The sequence below is a fragment of the Camelus bactrianus genome, chromosome 8 (genome assembly GCF_048773025.1).
Source record: "Camelus bactrianus isolate YW-2024 breed Bactrian camel chromosome 8, ASM4877302v1, whole genome shotgun sequence".
NCBI lineage: Eukaryota > Metazoa > Chordata > Mammalia > Artiodactyla > Camelidae > Camelus > Camelus bactrianus.
The window spans coordinates 53,210,567-53,233,007 of record NC_133546.1 but is presented as its reverse complement, the minus strand read 5'-3'; the positions used below and the strand labels follow the sequence as shown (position 1 = coordinate 53,233,007).

Here is a 22,441-nt window from a genome sequence, read left to right as displayed (position 1 = left end):
CATTTCTATGAAGGATAATATAATATGTATGCTATATATAAAATTATGCATATATGTTTGATAGAAAGAGAACTCTGACTATGAAAAGTATTTTTGCTAGTCTGGAGAATCTGAGGTTGATATATAATGCCATGTAGAAGCATTAAAGTTATAATATAATTTATGACTTGATGACTGTGGTCATGTGGTAAGAACAATTTGGTTGTGGTTTAGAGAAGGAAGAACGTAAGATCAAGGATGTACTTATTTAGAATATTATGTTCAAAGTTCAGATATGAGGCAAGATGACTTGAACCAGAGGAATAATAATTTTAGTAGAAGAAATAGAAAGATAATGACGGGTATAAGACATATTCAAACAAACAAACAAACAAAAAACAATGCAACTTGATTTGAAATAAATTTAATCATGGAAAAATCTCAAGAGAAAGATAAAGGCCATGAATGACTCTAAAAAAGTTTAGTCTGAGTTATCAGGAGACCAATAGTCCTATTGATTAACTTAAATATTTACTAGTCTGTAATACAACCAACTAACTCATCTACTTGGCAGGGAGGAGAGGGAGTTGGGAAGCATAAATGCCAGTAAATTGAATGGTAAGTGGAGACAGAGATTATAGAAAGGCATCTGAGACAGGTAGGAGTAGGGTAATTCTAAGTACTTTGCAGGAAACACATTAGGGCCTTAGGCAATCCCAACCACAAATTATTAATCATGGTTTCCAAGTTTTTAACACTATCTCACTAGACTGATCAGTCTGTAGTCAGAAATGAAAGAACTCTTTTTCCTTGCAAAAAAGAAATCAAACTAATCAACAGAAGCAGCTGTATTTGTGTATATTGTGGTTAGGAAAACAGAATTTGACCCTTAGAAAGTGTCATTTTCCAGGAAGTGGGGAAATGGGAACTTTGATGTATATTTTATAAGATGATTAAAATGAAGTAGGTGATCTTGCAAGTCATTTGATATCAGCAACAACATTAATGGAGAAAAATACAGGGCAGTTTTGTATATATACTAGATGTAATATATTAATGTGTCTTTTATGTATGTTAACATTTATTAACATACTAATGATTATTAATATTTTGTATCAATGTATATATATTAATTATCATACATTGATATCTTATATCAATGTATACTAATTTTCTATATTAATATATAAATATAAAAATTTTTTTCAAAAAAATATTTCAACTCTGAAATCAGGTTACCCAATTTTAAAGTTACTACATTAAATTCTAAACCACCTGATTCTTTTAAACACTCCCTCAGTTATTTTTCAAGTTCAATTTCTACCCTCTCTTTTTACTTTTTCTAATTTTCCTTTACATTCCTTTCTGAAGTTTTTGAAAAATATTTTACAAATTTTTAGTCTTTTTCTGTCTCCAGTTCCTTCCTTTTATTTCTTTGAATTTTATTTGGAAACTATTTTTCATTATGTGTTCATTCATCAAGGATCTACTACGAAACAGTAATAATACAAACAAAATAGACAAAGGATGATTTCATTTGTGAAGATTATATTCTAACATACTAATAATAGTAAGAATGTAATGAACAAAAGTTAAGTGAAAAATAGTGTGAAACAAAAGCATAAGTGAAGCAGGGCCATGGAGTGGGAGCATAAAGTGGGAAGCAGGTTATGAACTTTAATAAGGTGGTCAGGGTAGGGCTTATTTGAGCAAGCACCTGAAACTGGTGAGAGAAGTCATCTAATTAATGAGTGGTTGATCACTGCAGGCAGCTGGAACCACAGAGCCAAGGCTTAAAGGCTGAATTATGACTACCATACAAGGAGCAGCATGGTGACCAGTGGGGCTGAGACTCAGTGATACTCACAAAAGGACAGTGACAAGATCACATAAGACTTTGTAGGCTATTGGCTCTGACCAGGGAATAAATGTAAAATTATTAGAGATTAAACAGAGGAGTGATAGATTTAACATCAGTATTTAAAGTATCACTTTGAGTGCTGTGTTGGAAGGGGGCTGTAAGGGCACAAGGAGAGAAGGAGATCAGTTATGAGGCTGGTGTGGGAGAGAAAAATCAGACTTCTCTGATAATTAAATTTGGTATGCGAAAGAGAGGAATTAAAAATGGCTTCCAGTACCTGGCTTGAGCAATGAGAAGGATGGCGTTATCATAAGCTGACATTGGAAGGTTGTGAGTAGAATTAGATTTGAAGGGACGCATCAGGAGACATTTAGGGCATTCTAAATTTGAGATGCCAAACAGACATCCAAGAAGAGATGCTGTATAAACAATGGGACATAAGAGTCTGGAGTTCATGAAAGATGACTGAACTGAAGATAAAATATGACAGTCTTTTTCAAATAGATGGTAGTTAAAGTCTGGCTGAGATTTTGAAAGAGACCAAATGAGACTTCCAAGAAAATGAGTGTGGCTACAGGCAAGAACAAAGGACTGAGCCCTGAAACACTCCAACATCAAGATGCTGGGGAGAAGAAGGGGATCCAGCCAAATGGCCTGGGAAGGAGGCCTCATTGAGTGGGAAGAAAGGCAAGTGTAAAGACTTGCTGAAAATGAGGGAGCGATTCACTGGGTTAAACGCTGCTGATGGCTAAAGAAATGGAGGATTGAAAATTGACCACTAGATTTGGCATTGTGGGCATCACCCATGACCTACAAGACCATGTTTGTTTAGTGGTTGGGGAAAAGCCTGCCTGGAATGGGCTTCAGAGAAAAATGGGAGAAGAGAAATTGAAGAAGGATTATAGACATTACTTTTGAGAATTTTTCCATGAATTGGAGAAAGGAATCAGAGAGGAATATAGGACTAAAAACAGTTTATTTTTTTTTTTAATGTAAGAATAAGTAACATGTTTGTATGACTGAAGGGAAAAAATAAAAACTGATGAAATAGATCGAAGGGGGAAATTACTGGAGGAATGTGCCCAGGCAGACAAGAATTTCTGAGATCTAATGCACAAGTGGAAGGTGATGGCCTTAGAAACTCAAGGAGTCCATCAGTTGTAACAGGAAGGGAGACAAATATATGAGTACAAGTTATGGTGGCTGGGTAGATACTGTAGTGGGAGCTCAAGGAAGTTACTTTCTCACTGCTTTTATTTTCTCAATGAAACAGAAAACAGTCTTTGCCTGAGAGGAGAAATGGGGGAGGAGGCATTGGAAGTTTGGGAAGAGAAGTTACAGAATAGTTATCTGGGAAAGTGGACTACTGATTGGATAATTGTTGTAGAATTGCACCAGTATGGGAGTCCTTAATGTCCACTGTCATGAATTTAAACACATAGTCTATGTGGCTGTGGTGCTTTTCTCTAGCTACATTCAACATGGTTGCAGGTATAGAAATAGACTTAAGAATTAGGATTTTCCTAAAAAATATGTTCAAGGAAGAAAAGGGCAAGGAAGTCGATGATGTATGGAAAATGAAATGAAGAGAGGCATTTAGACCAATGATTTCATTCATAGCAGAATCCAAAGGGTCAATGACTTTACTTTCTTTGCAGATCCATAGTGAATTTCAACATCCAGTGTAATTTTGCTAGGAAAAATAGGAAATTGGCAACAAAATAAATGTAGGAAGGCCATGATAAAAGAAGGACAAGGAATACTCAAGCTATAAGATAGTTTAAGTCACATCTGTGATCGTCGGACTGACAACCACCCCTCTATTGTTCATACTTCTTTTGCCTACTTATCAGCCTTTCTGTAACTCAAATACCACATTCCCAGGTGGTGAATTCAGCTGTCAACAAGGATGTGCTTTTATTTGAAATAATCAACAGAAGTTCTATCTCCCCCACAGCACTATTGCAGGCACCCATTTAAAATGTGAAACAGGACTCTTCAGTAAAATATGCATGTGGACACAAGTTCAAAAGTTCAATCCCACCATGCTGCTACCATTTAAAGACAGGAAAGTAGTAAAGTGCCATTCATCAGTCATTCAAATTGGGTGTATTTAATGGAATTATGACAAAAGCCAATGTTCTTTTCTTTTCAAGAGTGTTGCTGTGTTAAATTGTAGAACCTTGTTAATGATATTCTGCTCTTGTCATTCACTTCAGGAAATGTTACAATAAGCATTAGAATATGATTATTGCATAATATAATAATTTTTTTGCTTCTAGCCTGATGTCAGACCAAATGCCCATCTAACTTCTGTGCTGTGACTACCGCAAATCTCAGTGTCTCGATGTTGCAGGTGCTGCTGAACTAGTTCAGAATACTTTATTTTTGATAGCAATCCTATGGCTGGCCCAAACTCTAAAGTTAGTAAATAAAATTGCATGTACTCATTTGAAACATGAACACTGTTTCCACTCATAAACTGGAAGAGAAGTCTTGGCAGGGAGCCACATCCTTTCCTGGCATTACTTAGATGACCTTTAATGTGTTTGAACATGGAATGAGTCACTGTTTCTGAGAACTGGAGTTCTTGCAAGTGGTCACCTTGTTGGAGGGGAACTGAAGATGTAATTCCTTAGTCACACCTTTATGATCTCAGTGTCTACTGTAAAGTTGATAGAAAAAAAAATAAAAAAATATAAAATAATCCCAAACTTGATATTTGAGCTGATAAATATTTCCTGTTTAAACAAAGGGAAAATGCTCTATCATAAAATATGATTCGTTTCTGTTGTAGTACCTTATCTATAAAGAATGAAAAAAGAATTTCAAGCTATTAGTCTCCGTTCTAGCTTTTTGAATAACTTTCTTAACGATTATAAAGTTAGGTATACTTCTGATTGCATTAGATTATGTAAGTGTTATACTGTAGGACCTTGTCTATCAGTGTTGCTAGCAGAATAATAGAAGAGAAAGGAATGAAATGGAAGAGTTGATGAATATTTAATAATGCTTTTAATCAATCTCACCAAATAAACATTTCTCATGTTGCTTTGCAAATGAGATTTGCCTATCTTAGGAGCTTGCAGATGGTAATTTTTCTTTTTTCCAGTGAAAATCTTAGAAGTCTGGTTGGACTGGTAAATGATTTTGTAACCATTAATAAATTTTAATGACTGACAACTTAAAGTAAACAAAAATAATATTGAAATGTGTTTTCTTGGGAAAGTTGTTTTTTTTTTTAATCAAACTGTATATTGCATCTTTTCCTAAAGTATTTACTTATTAAGGGCATAATTTTTTACACTTTGATGTTTCGTTTATATGATTCCTTATACATCCTCTCACCACTTTAATTGGCACATTTAGTAGTTGTGGAAATCAGTAGCAGCAAAGAGAAATACCAGCCATAGAACACAAGTCATAAAAATCATTTCAGATCATAATTAAATTGGAAATGTTAATGAGTTTGCTGTGATATAATAAGAGATAATAAGACTTTCTAAAAGACTACTCACTCTAATGGTACCTCTTCTGGTAAATGTAAACAAAAATAAACCAGGTATAAGTGGGCAAATTATCAACATGGAGGGAAAAAAAGGATAGTTATACGTTGTTGAAATCAAGACATTATGTTACATTCAGCCAACATGCATGTCCAGAGCTAACTTGATATTTTGTGTTCTGATCAATTGCCTTCAGGATCACTAGGGATGTCCTAGTTGGATCTTGAGAGTCAAAAAAAACTCTTCTAGATGTGTATTTGTTCTCATGGTTTAATCCATTATAATTCTTGTACTCTTGCTTAAATTCCTCTCCAATCTGAGAGTGCAGATTTCTTCAAAATCCATGAATTGGATTCCTTAGGTCTCTAGAAAGGCACTGAAATGAAACACTGATTTTGATGTTGTTTTACTGTATTGGGTGTATGTATGTGTGTTTGTGTGTGTATTTAAAATGAGTAATTAGTTTCAAAGAGACTTCTCATTCTTATTTTTATAGTGAACTTGTGTTTTATGGAAGAAATGAACTATGAATATAGAAACAATTGGAGAATTACAACTTTTACATTGTGTGCCACTGTGGACTCCCTTCACAAATGAGTCTTGACCTTAACTTTTAAAAAATTGGGTGCTAGTGGTGATAGAGGTGGTTGGGGAGGTGATATTTACAACAATTATAAATCAAATATCATTTACTACAAACATAATCTGTCTCACAGTAGATATTTTAAATCATAGTAGTAGCAGAATTTTTCCTAAAGCAGAATGTGTGAATCCAAATTCTACTGCAAAGGAATATAAACAGAATTTTGGGTTTATTTCTGTACTTTGACCTGAGTTGTGCTAAACAGTAGCTTCCTGTTCATTCTTACAGATTGGAAATATTTCCCTGGGGCACTGTGTAAGCCAGATTGGTAAAGACAGGCTGGGGAAAATCTATTGGAGAAGAATTCTAAATCTTTTCCAATACCCATGGTCCTCTCAAATCTCCTGAAATTCTTCTCAATCTTCCAGATTCATTTTCCAGAAGTTTTCAGATGACTTTTGATTGGAAGGCTTAAAAAAAAAAAAAAAAAAAACCCTAGGTTTTCATCAGAAAATTACATTTACAGTTCTACTCTGAAAGTGTTTATCTATAGAATTACCCTTGAGTTCATCTCCTAGGTTAGTTCCACCTTTCACCTCAATCAAGAAAAAGTCATCTTTTATGACATAATCCAAAATCCATACATCCCAGAGAGGTGCCACTCAGCCATTTTGTGCTGCTAAGAGGGATCTGAAATATTATCATTTCAACAGTTGAGAATTTGAAAGATAGACAAGTTTTTCCTTCATCCTATAACTAATTTTTTTAAACCACTTTAGCAGAGATTAAAGAGAAGCAAAGGCTTCTCCTTACTTTCAGAAATATACTCTATACACTCTGGTTTATTTAAATGTCTTTTGTCAGACTCAGAACAAAGAGGGAGACAGAGTGAGTTCTGGTTCAGAGAGGGCGACACTTAAATACAGTTACTGCAAAAGAGATTTAATCCTAAACAGACATTTAATAAAAATATGAATTAATGGATATAGGAAGACAGCCTTTAAAAAGTTTAACCATCTCTTTTGATTGTTTTTAAAACAGCTATTTGTCTGAAAAGTAAAAACTGTGAATTTTATAGATAAAAATTGGGGCTGAAGAGCTAACTTTAAAATAAAAAACAGACTTTATTTTCTAAAGCACTTAAAGTTTCAGAGAAAAATTGGGTGGAAGGTACAGAGATTTTTATATACTATGTCCCCTATCATTTGCACAGCCCACCTCACTGTCAAAATCTTCCACTAGACTGACACATTTGTTATAATCAATGGACTTGCACTGATACATTATTATCACCCAAGTCCATAGTTTACATTAGAGTTCACTCTTGATCTTGTATGTTTCCATGGGTTTTGAAAAATGTGTAATAGCTTATATCCACCATTGTAGAGTCACACAGAATAACTTCACTGCCCTAAAAATCCTCCCTGCTCTACCTATTCATCCCTCCCTGACCTCTAACCCCCGGAAACTACTAATCCTTTTACTGTCTCCAGAGTTTTAGCTTTTCCAGAATGTCATATGGTGTTCAGGTTTACTCCGTATCTTTTCATGGCCTGATAGCTTATGTATTTTTGGCACTGAATAATAGTTCATTGTCTGGATGTACCACAGTTTATTTACATATTCACTTACTGAAGAATATCTTGATTGCCTCAGAGTTTGGGCAACTATGAAAAAAGCTACTATAAACATCCACATGAAGGGTTTTGGATGAACGTAAGTTTTCCTTTAAGTAAATACCAAGGAACAAAATTGCTGGATCATATGTTAAGAGTATATTTAGTTTGTAGGAAATTTCTAAAATATTTTCCACAGTGGCTGTGCTATTTTGTATTTCCATCAGCAGTGAATGAGAGTTCCTGTTGGTCTGCATCCTTACTAGTATTTGGTCCTGTTAATATTTTGCATTGGGCCATTCTAAATAGTGTATGGTAGTAGATCATCGTTGTTTGTTAAATACATGTGATGTGGACTATCTTTTCATATATGTATTTGCCATCTGTATATCTTCTTTGGTGAGGTATCTGTTCAGGTCTTTGGCCCATTTTTTGAGTTGTTTGTTTTCTTATGGTTGAGTTTTGAGAGTCCTTTGTATATTTTGCATAACAGTCCTTTGTCAGATGTGTCTTTAACAAATACCTTTTTGCAATTCTCATTCCCTTGACAGTGTCTATTACGAAGTAGAAATTTTAATTTTAATGAAGTACAGCTTATCAAGACCTTCTTTCATAAATCATTCCTTTGATGTTGTATCTAAAAAGTCATCACAAAGCTGAGGTCATTTAGGTTTTCTCCTATGTAGGAGTTTTATAGTTTTGCATCTTACATTTAGATCTATGATGCAAGTTGAGTTAATTTTTGTAAAAGGTGTAATATCTATGTCTAGATTCATTTTTTGCAGTGGATTTCTAGTTGTCCCAGCACCATTGTTGAAAAGACTATCTTTACATAATTGCACTGCCTTTGCTTCTTTATAAAGTTGACTATATTTAAGAGGGCCCTTTTCTGGCTCTCTATGCAGTGCCATTAATCTATTTGTCTATTCCTTCAACTGTGTGACACTGTCTTGATAATTGTGATAAAGTAAATGGTTTAAAGTAAGTCTTGAAGTTGGGTAATGTCAGTCTCCTGACTTTGTTCTTTTCCTTCAGCATTGTGTTGGCTATTCTGGGTTTTTGCCTCTTCATAAAATTTTAGAATCAATTTGTTAATATCCACCAAATATTTGCTGGGATTGTGACTGGATTGTTTTGAATCTGTGGATCAAGTTGGAAAGATGTGACATCTTGCTAATATTGAGTCTTTATGAACATTGAATGCTGCTTCATTAATTTATTCATTCTGGCTTCTTTCATGAGTTTCATGGTTTTCTATATATAAGTCTCATAGATTTATACCTAAATATTGTATTTGGGGGGGTTGCTAATGTAAATAGTATTGTGTTTTCAATTTCAAATCCCACTTGTTCATTGCTGGTTTATCGGAAATCAAATGACTTTTGTATATTAGCCTTATATCCTCCAACCTTATTATAATCACTTTTTAGTTTCAGGAGGTTTTTTGTCTTTGTTTTTGTTTTTTAATTTACCCTAATAGTCTACATAGATAATTATGTCACCTGTGAAGAAACTCAGTTTTATTTTGGTCTTCCCTATCTGTATTCCTTTTATTTTATTTTCTTGACTCACTGCATTAATGAGGTCTTCTAGTACAATGCTGAAAGGAGCGGTAAGAGGGAACACCCTTACTTGTTCCTGATCTTAGTGGGAAAGAGTTGAGCTTCTCACCAATAATTATTTTGTTAGCTGTAGGTTTCTCATAGATGTTCTTTCTCAAATTGAGGAAGCTCTCTATACCTAGTTTGCTAAGAGTTTTTATCGTGAATGCATGCTGCACTTTCTCAAATGCTTTTTTTGTATCTATTGATATGATTAGTGTGAATTTTTCTTCTTTAGCATGTTGATGTAGTGGATTGCACTATTTGATTTTCAAATGTTGACCCAGGCTTGCGTACCTGGGATAAATCCAACTTGATTATGGTATGTAATTATTTTTATACATATGGATTCCATTTTCTAATATTTTATGAGAGATTTACATCTGTGTTCATGGGTGATATTGATCTGTAGTTGCCTTGTAATATCATTCTCTAGTTCTGGTAGTAGAGCACTGCTGATCTCAGAATGAGTTGGGAACTATTCCTTCTATTTCTATCTTCTGGAAGAGATTGTAGAGAATTGGAATAATTTCTTTCTTAGGTGTTTGTAGAATTTATCAGTGAACCCATCTGGGCTTCTTGTTTCTGTTTTGAGAAGATATTAATTATTGATTCAATTTCTTTAATTAATATAAACCTATTCCCATTGTTATTTCTTCTTGTGTGAGTTTTAGGAGATTGTGTTTTACAAGGAATTGATCCATTTCATCTAGGTTATCTGGGGACATAGAGTTGTCCAAAATGTTTCTTTATTATCCTTATAATGTGCATAGGATCAGTAGCGATGTTCCCTTTTCTTTCTGATACTAGAATTTCTGCCTTCTCTAGTTTTTCCTAGACAAACTAACTGGAGGCTTTTTAAATTTACTGATCTTTTCAAATAACTACTTTTTGGTTTTGTTGATTTACTCGTTGATTTTTTTTTTGTTTTCAATTTTATTGATTTCTGTTCTAATTATTATTATTTTGCTCTGCTTTTTTGGAATTAATTGCTCTTCTTTTCCTAGTTTCTAAATTAGAATCTTAGATTATTGGTTTTAGACCTTTCTTCTTTTCTAACCTCTAATAGCACTCAGTGCTATGAATTTCCCTCTAAGCACTATTTTCACTGCATTCTGCAAATTTTGATAGGTTGTATTTTCATGTTTATTTAGTTCAAAATATTTTGCCTCACATATTTTGATGCTCTGTTTTTAGGTGCATACATGTTGAGGATTGTTATGTCTTCTTATATATACTATTAATCCTTTTATCATTTTTTTCCTTTTTAAAAAATTTCTTCTTGAAGTTGATTTACAATGTTAGTTTCAGGTGTACAGCAAAATGATTCATTTATACATATACATACATATATATTTTTTTCAGATTCTTTTCCATGATACGTTATTAAAAGAAATTGAATATAGTTTCCTGCGCTATACAGTAGGTCCTTGCTTTTTATCTATTTTTTATATATAGTAATGTGTGTCTGTTAATCCCCAACCCCTAATTTATCTCTCCCCACCCTTTCCCCTTTGGTAACAATAGTTTGGTTTCTATGTTTGTTTTAATGCCCGTCTTTATCCCTGATAACTTTCCTTCCTCTGAAATCTGCTCTGTCTAAAATTAATTCAACTACACTCTTCCTTTTAATTAGTGTTAAAATTAGTGTTGCTTTCTCAGTTTATTTACTTTTAAGCCGTATGTGTCTCTGTATTTAAAGTGAGTTTCTTATAGACTACATAATAATTGGATCTAATTTTTTGACCCACTCTGAAAATTTTTGTCTTTTAATTGGTGTGTTTAGACCACTCGCCTCTAAAATTGTTCCTGATATAAGTTGATTAATGTTTACTACAGTTTCAGTGTTTTTTATTTGTTGCTCTTGTTCTTTGCTCTTTTTTTTTTTTTTTGGTCTTTCACTCTTTTTCTGCCTTTTGTGGTTTTAATTTTATATGATTTTACTTTTTCTCCTTTTTAGCGAATCAGTTGTACTTCTTTTTAAACTTTTTTAAACCTAGAATTTGCAGCATATGTTTACAATTAATCCAAGTCCACTTTCAAATGGCACTATGTCACTTCAAGGGTAGTGTGAGCTCCTTAGAATAACAAAGTATTTCTAATTTCTCCTCCTGTCTTTTGATTCATTGCTATCATTCATTTCACTTTAAATAAGCATATATATGTGTGTGTGTGTGTATATATATATATATATATATATATATATGTGTGTGTGTGTGTATGTATATATATATATATGGAATATATGTATAAATATATAAAAATATATATCTTTTACACACATACATATATATGGATACTTAATTGTTGCTATTATTATTTTGAACAAACTGTTATTTGTTAGATCAATTAAGAACTTGAGAAATAAATTTTTTGTTTGATTTTCACTTATTCTTTCTTTAAATGTTTCTCCTTTCTTCATGCAGATCTGAATTTCTGATCTGTATCATTTTCTTTCTCTCTAAAGAACTTCTTTTTACGTTTCTTGCAAGGCAAGTCTACTGGCAATAAATTCCCTCAATTTTTGTTTGCTTGAGAAAGTTATTATTTCTCCTTCACTTTTTTTTTTAACATTTTTTATTGATTTATAATCATTTTACAATGTTGTGTCAAATTCCAGTGTTCAGCACAATTTTTCAGTCATTCATGGACATATACACACTCATTGTCACATTTTTTTCTCTGTGAGTTATCATAACATTTTGTGTATATTTCCCTGTGCTATACAGTGTAATCTTGTTTATCTGTTCTACAATTTTGAAATCCCAGTCTATCCCTTCCCACCCTCCACCCCTCCTTCACTTTTGAAGGATAATTTCTCAGGATACATTATTCTCGGTTGGTGGGTTTCTTTTTTCTCTCAACACTTTGAATATTTTACTCTACTCTTACTGCTTGTATGGTTTCTCTCCCATTTCCAGGGATAGCAGTTTGCTTTGTGACCTCACTTCTCTGACATGTCTAAAAAAGATTGTTGACTTTTCGTTTGGGTCAGATATTTGCTTATGATGACTTTCACATTACATGCTGGACAAGAGATTGGAATTCCCAGCTAACTTTTTAAAATCTAGCCCCTTAAAATGAGATATAAATCTAGCACTGTTTTTGAACTATTAAACTGTAAGTGATAATTTCCCCTTTTCATTCTACAACTCCCTTAATATAGTAGTCCTGCATAAATACATCACCCTTTTTATGATACTGGTTTTGCTTTGGATTTTTTTAACCCTCCTCTTTCAAAGATTATTTGAGATCAATAATGGCTATTAAGGTGGTGATGGCTAGTAAGAAGCTTGAATAGGAACAGTGATAAAAATTGTCATTTTTTTTTCCTTTGGAGCTAATTCTTTTTTTTTCATAGGAAGGGGAATTTTTTGTATAAAAGTTTCTACTCAGAGGATAACACTTTTTCCATTCTTTTATCATTTATTAAAATATATACTATTTCATTTGGTTAATTTCATAAATCTTCCTGAATTTATACTCATTTTGGATTAGCATAAAATATTTTCAATGGGTCACTGTTTACTCTAATATTCTTTAATCCAATGAGCTTTATGTGCCTTGTGAAGATGTGTTGTACTCACAACACTCAGAAAGTGAAAGAAGTTGTTTATTTGGATAGTGTCTTAGTCTGCACAGGCTTTCTGAATAAATCATTAATCTTCAGTTTTGCAGCCAAGAACACATTTTTAGGAAGCAGACCTTTATTAACCATCTCATGACTCAGTTTCCTCAACTCTAATGTCAGATAAGACGAGGACTTATAAAGCAAGCACTTGTGAGGATGATATAAAGTCACATTTTTAAAGTGTTTGAAATAGTGTAAGGTATGTAGGAAGCATTTAAGGGATATTAATTATCAACAACCACAGCAACAATATGGTTATAGCCAGGTTGGTAAGAAATCAGTGGTGAAATTCTATGGATTAACCTGATGTTTTGGGCCTCGAAAGATGGAACTCTTACATATTGATTTATTCAGCAAATATTTATTATGTGTCAGACACTGTACTCCATGCTGGGGTTATAAATAACTGTGATATAATTTGATTGTTTTAAAAGAGAGAAGTAAAATCTACTCTGGGAGCACTGTGTGGGGATTAATTAATTCTGTCTAGAAGAGTCACAGATGACTTCACAGAGGGAAAAGGCATTGGAATTAGGTCTCTAGAGATGTGCAGGGCTTAGCTAGGGGAAGCATAAAGAGAAGATAAAAGGAGACTTTCCAGAAAGAAGGCACAGCATGAACAAGAGAATGAGGCATGAAAGTGTCTGGTGTGTTAAGGAAATAATGGATAGACAGTTTTTCCTGACTGGTTGGCAGAGCATAGAGGGGGAATGGTAAGCAATGAATGTGGAAAAACCAGCTAAGGACACATTATGAAGGGCTTTTAATGTCTTGCAAAATACTTTAAGCTTATACTGAAAATGGTAGGAAATGAGTTGAGTCCCACATGTATTGTTCTATTGCTCAGTCATTCATTAACTTATCCATTCCTTCAACAAGTGTTTATTGAACAGTTACTATGTTCCCATCCCATTCTAGGTACTGGGAATTGAGCAGTAACCAAAAGATAAAAGCCTTGTCTTCATAGACCTCACAACTTGGTGTGGAGTGGAAGACAATGAGCAAAAATAAAGTAAAATTAAATCCACAGTCAGAGATGATAATAAATGCAATGTGAAAAATAAATCAAGGAAGAGAACTAGCAATGTGGAAGGGGATTTTAGATATGATGGCCAAAGAGGGTGTTGGTTAAAATGTAACATGTGAGCCAGGCCTGAGGAAGGAAATGACCCATGTGGCTATCTGGAGAGAATAGCAACTGGGAAGGCCCTGAGGTAGAAGTGTGCCTGCTATGGTCAAGGAGCAGCACGGAGGCCAGTATTGCTGGAACAGAGTAATCAGGGGAGAAACAAATTAACTACGACAGAAAAATGATAGAGGAGTGAGATTGAATATGAAGATCACAGAAGACTTTATGGGCCATTTTTTGGATTAGATTTTAGTCTGAGCAGAGAGCGGCACTGATCTGGCACTTCTGTTTTAAAAGGATCACTCGGACTGCTATGCAGAAAATAAGCAGGGGAGGTGGGAATGAAGGGTAGAATTAAAAATGATATTAGCAGACTGCTGCAGTAATCAGGCAAGAGGGAATAATAGCTTGGATCAGCATGGCAATGGTAGAATAGAAAGCAAGAGAATATATTCTGGAAATATTTTAGGGTAGAGAGATTCCCTGAGGAGGCGACCTGAGTGTGAGAAAGGACGTGCTGCTTCAAAGGTTTTTCAGCTGCTCTGCCCTTGCTTCTACCTCCCTAGGTGGACTCCTGGACTTCATCAGTCTCCTTTCCTTCTTTAAGTTTCTACCACTGCCTTTTCTAGTCATGTTCATCCAAGACTGTCTCTGGGAAGGACGTAGGCTTCTTGGCTCTTCACAGCCTTAAAGACAACTTCCGGTGTTTTACTGTAAATCAGTGTATGAAAACAGGCTAAGCATGACGCGCTCACACACACACACACACACAAAAGAGAGAGAGAAGTTATGGTTTACAAACTACTTACGGCAGTAATACTTAGTAGACTGTACTTTATTTCCTCTGAGAAGGTAAATGAAGGCTTCTTAGTAATTCTGTACTATTTTTACATTGAAATGAGATTCTGCATTCCCTCTCCTTGGTGAAAGTCATATATCCTAGCTCAAGAGGATAGTTTTTCTCTCCTGATGAGGATGCAGTCCTGGCAGAACAATAGGTACTCATTTATTTACTAAGGAACACATTCACATCTGTGGACTTCAACTGAGTAACACCCAAAGGCAAATCCACATATTTTCGACTGCTGAAAACTCATACAATTTGGGGAAAGTAGGAATGTATACAAGAGTTTTAGAGCTCCTCTCAGAGCCTTGAAAGACACCTATATAAATTAGGACCTAAAGTTATGTTTCAGTAACCACAGAGTAAACCTGACTCTGGTGATGCCCTTACACCAACTCCCATGTCACCCAGGAGTGATCTGAGTCTGGTAACCTCTTTGCAGGATCCACAAGCTTTGGGGCAAGAGTCCTCTGATTAGACGTGGTCTATGATTTGGAAAGAAAATTGTCACGCAGTTTAAGGGCATTTTGGTATCAGAGACTACAAATTGGGCTGATTCTTTAAAATTGCACTGTCGTTACTTCTCTCATTCTTAAATAAGCATCCTTTGACATGGAATTTTCTAGAACTTCTTCTTTTTGTGTGAGAAAATTATCTTCATAATTATTTTCTCTTCAAATGTAAAACTGACATGCTCTTCAATAAACTTTCTAATCTTTAAATTTATTAAGCAGCCATATATGTAGTAAATATCCACAAAACAGAATACTCCATGAGAAATTACATTTGACTTACAGAGGAATCTCCACACTTTATTTTGTTTCCTTTTCATAGCAAATAGTTACACATTGTCCAACACAGGAAGTCATGTGGAATAAATTCGTGTCCCTAGAGCACCAGGCAAGCCCTTGCCTCCTGTGAGGCAGTGACTCTCGAGGGGCTGGCTGCAGACTTTTGTGGTTTCCATCAAGAAATGCTGCTGTGGCTCTTCATCTGTATGCACCACTGAAAAATATTTTTACCATTGATTTTCCTCTGGCATTGATCTACCACCTGACGCCATCAATAATGCGGTTTGTCGGCTGATTTCTTAAGCTGTCTGGAATTTTTTTCATTTCCCTGGCAGAAGAGGAGCTGGTAGTAAGGCAGGAAGAAAGGTTGATAACTTCAACTTGGGAATTTGCAGCCATTCTATCTACTCCACTCAATCGTTCCTCCCAGCCCTTCTTCCTCCCTCTCGTTCACCTATCACTTTATTACTTGATAGGAAGTCTTCCGTCGTGTTGGCCTTCTGAATATTGCTATTTTTCAGTTTGGTGTGCATTTGAATGCAAATTAAATGGGACAATTATCTTTGGTAGAGTGTTTTCTTGATGCCAGAGGAAAGCTTTTTCTTTTACTTCCCTTAAAAATCTGAGGCATCTAAAAAGCTGATTCAACTCAAGTACTTAGTGAGAAACCAATTCTGTAAACTATGCCACTTCCATTTATTGAAGTTAGCCCATGTTTGAGCCTAAAGGGAGAATTTTCTGAAACACATGTCTATTTCACTGTGGCAGAATGCCTCCCTTTACAAAGCAATAATATGAGGAAAAAAGTAGATAGTCAGCATTCCTACATCCCTTGTAAACTAAAATGAAAATGCAGATACCCTTCTGTCAAGGTCCTGATCCTAGACAAAATTATATACCAAAATTTGACCAAGCCCGTTCTTGGAGATATATATTCATTATTATGCATGAACTTAACTAAATATTGATCACTCTGAGTGGAACAGATGGAAACAGCTATTTTTCTGGATTTCAGATATTGAATTATGAGAGGTCAGGGGGAAAAATCTCATTGATAGGTCAAAACAAAATAATTCAAGAAAAAAGAAAGGATATGATTTTATGTACAATATATCTTTTTTGCCTCCAAACATTTTAAAAAATTTCTAACTATAATAGATAACTTTCTTTTTGACAACATAGGTTAGACAAAAAAATTCCTAGTATTTTAGCCATTTATTAGGAATGCAAGTAACAACTATTTCAATTAATGATATGTATTTATATTAAGATGTTTTCACACATTCAATTCTATCTTTTAAATAGTTATAAATTTAACAACTTAACATTCGTTTGAACTGTGTACATCTATAAAACTCAGGTATATTCGTATGTGATGTGCATTTGCATATGAAAGATAACCCCTGAAACTGCACAGCACACAAACTACTGTATCCTGTGCCCCTGATCTACTCAGAAGCAGAACTGAGGAGTCACTTGGTAAATACTTGATTTAATTAAAGACTGCTAGATTGCTCTCTAGATCAGCATTTTCCATCCCACCAGTACTTTATACTTTCCTATTCTCTAGTTTTGGGCACTATTTAATGTTATCTTTCTGGTGTTTAGCATTCATGTGAGCCTTTGCTATGTGGTTCTCTCTTATTTGAAGTTACTGATTTTCTCTGATGCTAGAACCTAACCACCTTTTATCTCCCCCAGGGTTTCTCACAGTTTTCTTAATAGGCTTCAGAATCCATCACCATCCTTGTTCCTTCCGAGATATCTCCTGGGTTGGAGATAGAAAGAAAACTAGCTACAAAGCTGATTCCAGATCACCAATGTTTTGGAAACATGCTTTGGCCAAAGTGTGTGTGTGTGTGTGTGTGTGTGTATGAATATTAAGTTTGAATCTACTTGAGTGATATTTTTCATTCAAGCTGTGTTTTTGCCTCCACCTCGATTCTGTTCCAACAAGAGTCACCTGTGTTGAGTGCTCTGCATATCTTCCCCCTTCTTGTGGGTCTCCTTAGATGTGTTATTTTTTCTGTCCAGATACTGTGTTTCAGATCCAACTTCTAGGATACAGCAAGCAGCAGCAATCCCAAAAGTGAGGACAGATAGACATAGGAACCACTTGTTTTGCCAAGTGAACATCCCTCTCAAGGTAACAGGAAAGAGCTTCTCTGCTCCCTCTGTCTGGAAAGGCTAAGGCTCTCCCAGCCTTTGCTGCAACTGCAACAAATATTTTGTGTTCCTTGTCAGCATCCTTCCAGCTGCACAGAGACTAGGTTGATCAGGTGGTCCTCACAGGGATGCTTATGGAGGATGCCCTGCCCATTTTCTCACAGGTTTGCAGATTGTCAAAAGCCAAACAGTAATCGGGGAGACCATTTAAAAGGGATTGTACAACAGGGTCAAATGCTGAAAGATTTTTTTAAGAACAATATGGGAACTGGAAAAAACCATTGAAGTTTGACATTTTGGAGGAGATTTATGATTTTTCTTTATAGTAATGTTGTAAAATTTCAAAAAAGTAAGGAATAAGGATATAGAAACTGCTATTAAAGACTGTTCTTCCTAGGGTATCTCAGATAAAAATGATATGCAGGTATAAATAAATACAGATGGCTAGAGGTAGACACAGAGTCAGAGGTCAAGAGATGTTTTTAATTTCACTGATGGGGGACCTTGAATATGTTTATATAGATGGAGTAAGGAGAGAGAGTATTTGGAAATACAGGAGACAGAGGGAGTGCCAAGGACACATAGTTCTGGGGTTAGTGGGGAGGAAATTATTACTAAGGTAAAAGAATCCATCTTGAACAGAATAAAGGACATTTCTGACACAGCTGGAAATGAGGTCAGAGTGAGTAAAACTGAAAAGTCATTTGTAGATACGGGGGCAAGAAATTAAGGAAATTATGTACAGTCTGTTTTCTCAGTAAAGTATGAAGCAGGATCATTGGCAAAGGGAAATGAAAGTTTGCAGCGGGAGAAACAGTGACGTGCTGGCGCTGGCTACCGTAGGCTAACAAGAGCTAATTGCTAAGTTTTCAGGAATTCTGTGTGCCACTGTTAAATATGGCCATTATTATAATATAAATTACGTAAATTTACAATTACAGTAAAACAAAGGTAATAAATACTCAATATTCATCACTTCCTATTTTCTGTGCTCTTGACTATCTGAGAACAGGTACAATAGTTTATCTGGTGGAAATACCATAAAAAGTATACTACATTTCTTCCCACTCTGCTTTTAATGATGTCACTGATACCTTAAAATGGGCCATGGTGGAAATATTTGAAGCTTGAAGATCAGAAAATGCTGCAAATCAGGGCTTTTTTAGTTTGTTTTGTTTTGCAAAGAGCTGTTGATTGAACAAATACTGGTAAAGCACTAGGGAACGTTTTTTGAGGATAATAGTGCTTTGAATGAGTACACTGAAGGATAAGAAAGAGCTGACTACTGACTGGTAAAGGATGGCCACAGCTGCCTGGGCCAGGCCGAAGTTAGGGAATACGTTTGTAAAGGCAATCTACCCCACGAGCCATGCAGGTCTGGAAACAGTGAGTGTTGGGTTGAATTCCTTGGGTGCGGGGTCTGGAGTGGAGGGGTGGGAATGGTTGAATTGAAACATCTTGAGGCCAGTGATGGAGAGTAATGACCTCAAGAGGAAGCTAATGTACTGGGAAAAAAGAATGGGAGTGTAGAATCAGAAACCTTAGTGAGTGGAAGCCCGGGTGTAGCAGAAATGATGCAGAGGGAAGGTAAAAAGGATGCAGAGTTGTAATCAGAGAGTGGGATTTTGGAACTTATTATTTCATGTGAAGCCATTTCCAGACCCTGGGTGTGATGGTTCTTAGGAGTTTGCTCAAGTTTTCATGACTGGAGATACAATGGGATTAGGAGAAGAATTACCAGTTTCAATTGTTGGAAGAGTTGATCATGTAGGCTGAAGGTACCAGAGATGATGACAGGAATTGGAGTGAAAAACTGAGACGATGGGGGAGTAAAAGTGGAGATATGAGGAAGATATGGGAGTTGGATTGGAGAGCTGCACTGAGCTGGATCAGATAGCTCTGGGGTCCCTCACGTTCAAGAAAATTATTCAGTGAGAATGGTGTCTGTGGAAATATACAGGTGATGCTGCCTTACCAGCCACTGTCTTTCTTAAACAGTGGCTGCACTGGGTATAAACAATGTATTGGAGTGTATAAAGAAATAACATTTTTAAGGCAAAGATACTTTTACTGTTTTGCAAAATATAATTTGCTTAAAATTCGATAGAATTTCTGATAAAACTGATAACACATTTGTGCTACTGGGTCAGGGACAGTGGCAAGGATGTCACTTTTAAAATGTTACTTTTTCTAACCCACTAGTTCTAGGCCACACTGCAGAGGGAATTTTTTTCTCTCTCTCTTTTGTATGTTCATAAACGATTAAGGCAATATCCCCAATTTTTTCACACTTAAATTCTTAAACATTTTCAAGTTCTTGGTACTGTGACGTATTTTCCAGAATTTATTTTAGTATTTGTTCTGTTTCACTCCCTTTACTATTTCCTCTAGATGTCATTTCCCTTTCTACTTTTATTAAGGGTGTCATATTAAGCTCTATGGAGTGTTAGTTCTCAATTTTCCCTTTAATTTTTTATACAAAATCATATATAAAATATCATCTTATCCTTTAGTGTTCATCCTTTGTAGCAGTTTTAGCCATTATTTTTCACCAATGTTTTGAAAGTAGGCACTTAGCTCATATTTCTTAAAGATGCACTTTTCAGGATGTGGGTGACATCATTGAACAGGTGCATTTGTAATAATAAATTTTCCCAAAACTTCTATCTAAATCTCTTGCTTGGTGCTGCTCAACTGGGAATCAAAATCCAGCAGTATAATAACAGGTTATTCTTGTTCTCCATTTTCTCTTCCATTGTAAATGTAGCCATAGTTTTAACAAGGGCTAGTGGCTTAGCCCAAAGGATTGATTTGGGACCCTTTGATAGATCAATGCTTGGGTATCAAGGACATCTATCCCTCAAATCTCATTGGCAAATTGTTTCTTACACAAGGCTATGTAAAAGATGGAGAAGAAAAGCATCTCTGAGTGTGTGTGTGTGTGTGCATGAGTTTACAAGAAATGATCTTTTATACACACACACTTAATATCTCCATGCAAATTCCATTTTATACTTTACCAGAAGGTAAACTCTGAAAGCTGATCATTTAGTCATTCATATTTCTATGTAGTTTAGTTTAATCTTTTGCCAGTGCTATCTGAAAATGGTGAGAATTTTGATAAGTCATCAGAGAGAAGAAAGTAGTCTTTTCTAAAGTCCAGGCCAAGTCTGGCGTATGGTTTGGAAAACTTGGGCATCAACAAAGTGCCAGGTGCTTGAAGGGCAAAGAATGGTTTAGCCTCCGTATCTGTGGGAGGCAGTTTGATGGAGTGAAGAGATACTAGGTTTGGGGTCCCACACTCATGAGTCTCAACTTGTCTTTGCCTTACTCTGTGATTTCTGGCAAGCTGTGTAACATGCCTAAATCAGAAGTAAGATCTGTAATTTGAGTAGACTAACATCTGTCTCAACTGTTTTGCAAAGGATTATATAAGATATTTTATTAAAAATCCTTGCAGCACACCTGGCACAGAGTAGGCCTTCAATAAAGAGGAGTTTCCACATCTGAAATACCCTGAGAGTAAACAATTGCATCATTTTTCAATGTTCTATCAAGATGCTAAAATATTGCAGTATCTATCACTGTAATTTCTAAAATTTGGATTAGATTTCCAATATAAAAAGTCTTGAAACAATGTAAGTTGTTGGTGTTTACAATTCAGATTTCTTAAAAGCACATAAGAAGTTTAAGAAATACCTACATAAAAAACAGTGAACTATTAGTGAAAAAGAAAAATTGTGGGAATGGCCCTCTTTCTAATATTCTAGGTGTAAAAGCCATCACAACTGAATTAGTAATTTTTTTTTTTCTTATGAAAGATTTGCTGCTTTATTCTTACCTCTGGGATAATATTCTATTGCCTCCACCAAATGATTGAACATAGGTTTTTATTTTTGAGTCTTAGATTTTTTTTTAATTGTAAAATAGTATCACTTTATTTTTAATGACCTAATAACTATTATTCATCTTACTAAAAGGTCTTACTGTTTTCTTTGGGATTATCCTCTGCTAGATTAAAATCTTAATGTGACATAAAATATTTCCTTCTCTTGTTTCAACAACCTGCTATGATAATCATTGCATACTCTTGGTCAATTTATTTAATGTTATTGAGATGATTTATTATACATGTTATAATTTCTCTTATGTCTACTCTTTCTATCAAATAATACTTCAATATTAATAATTGTTAGGAATTTACATAATAACATTATTTGAGAAGTAGAGAAAAAAATACATACATGAACTTGCCAGCAAAGTATATCTTAACTGAAACTATTTGGTTTCATATTATTTTTGTTCAAAGATGAAAATTAATTACAGTGGTCTATAGGAAAATTTACTATATTCTTTATATAACTAAACTGACTATTAGAAACCAGACCTATTTGTTTTCTATGTTTTGCACTGACAATTACAAAATGATATGAATTGCGGATTTATTTAAAGTGCATAGTGTATATTCCTCTATTGTCAAAATTATCTGTGTTATAAATGGGGGTGTGTCCACAAATACAAATTTTTAAAACAAAAAATGGCTGATTTTCCCAGGTAAAAACAACAATAAGAGACAATTGGCTGAAATTTCTTTTAAACATATGAAGGAGTCACATTATAGCTTTGCTTAAAGACTGTTTCTGTTTATGGTGTTTTAGAAAGTCTAAGCTTCTGTGACAGAAAACAGTCTTTTACAGAAGTATCTAATCCTATCCAAGAGGTGGTTGCTAGGAG

At 34.8% G+C, this 22,441-nt stretch overlaps 1 long non-coding RNA gene across 6 annotated transcripts in view; it reads left to right on the top strand.

Annotated features, from left to right (window-relative positions):
• The window catches only part of LOC105063771 (uncharacterized), an 864,622-nt gene that overhangs the window by 531,128 nt on the left and 311,053 nt on the right, over positions 1 to 22,441 (top strand). The window lies entirely within an intron of this gene.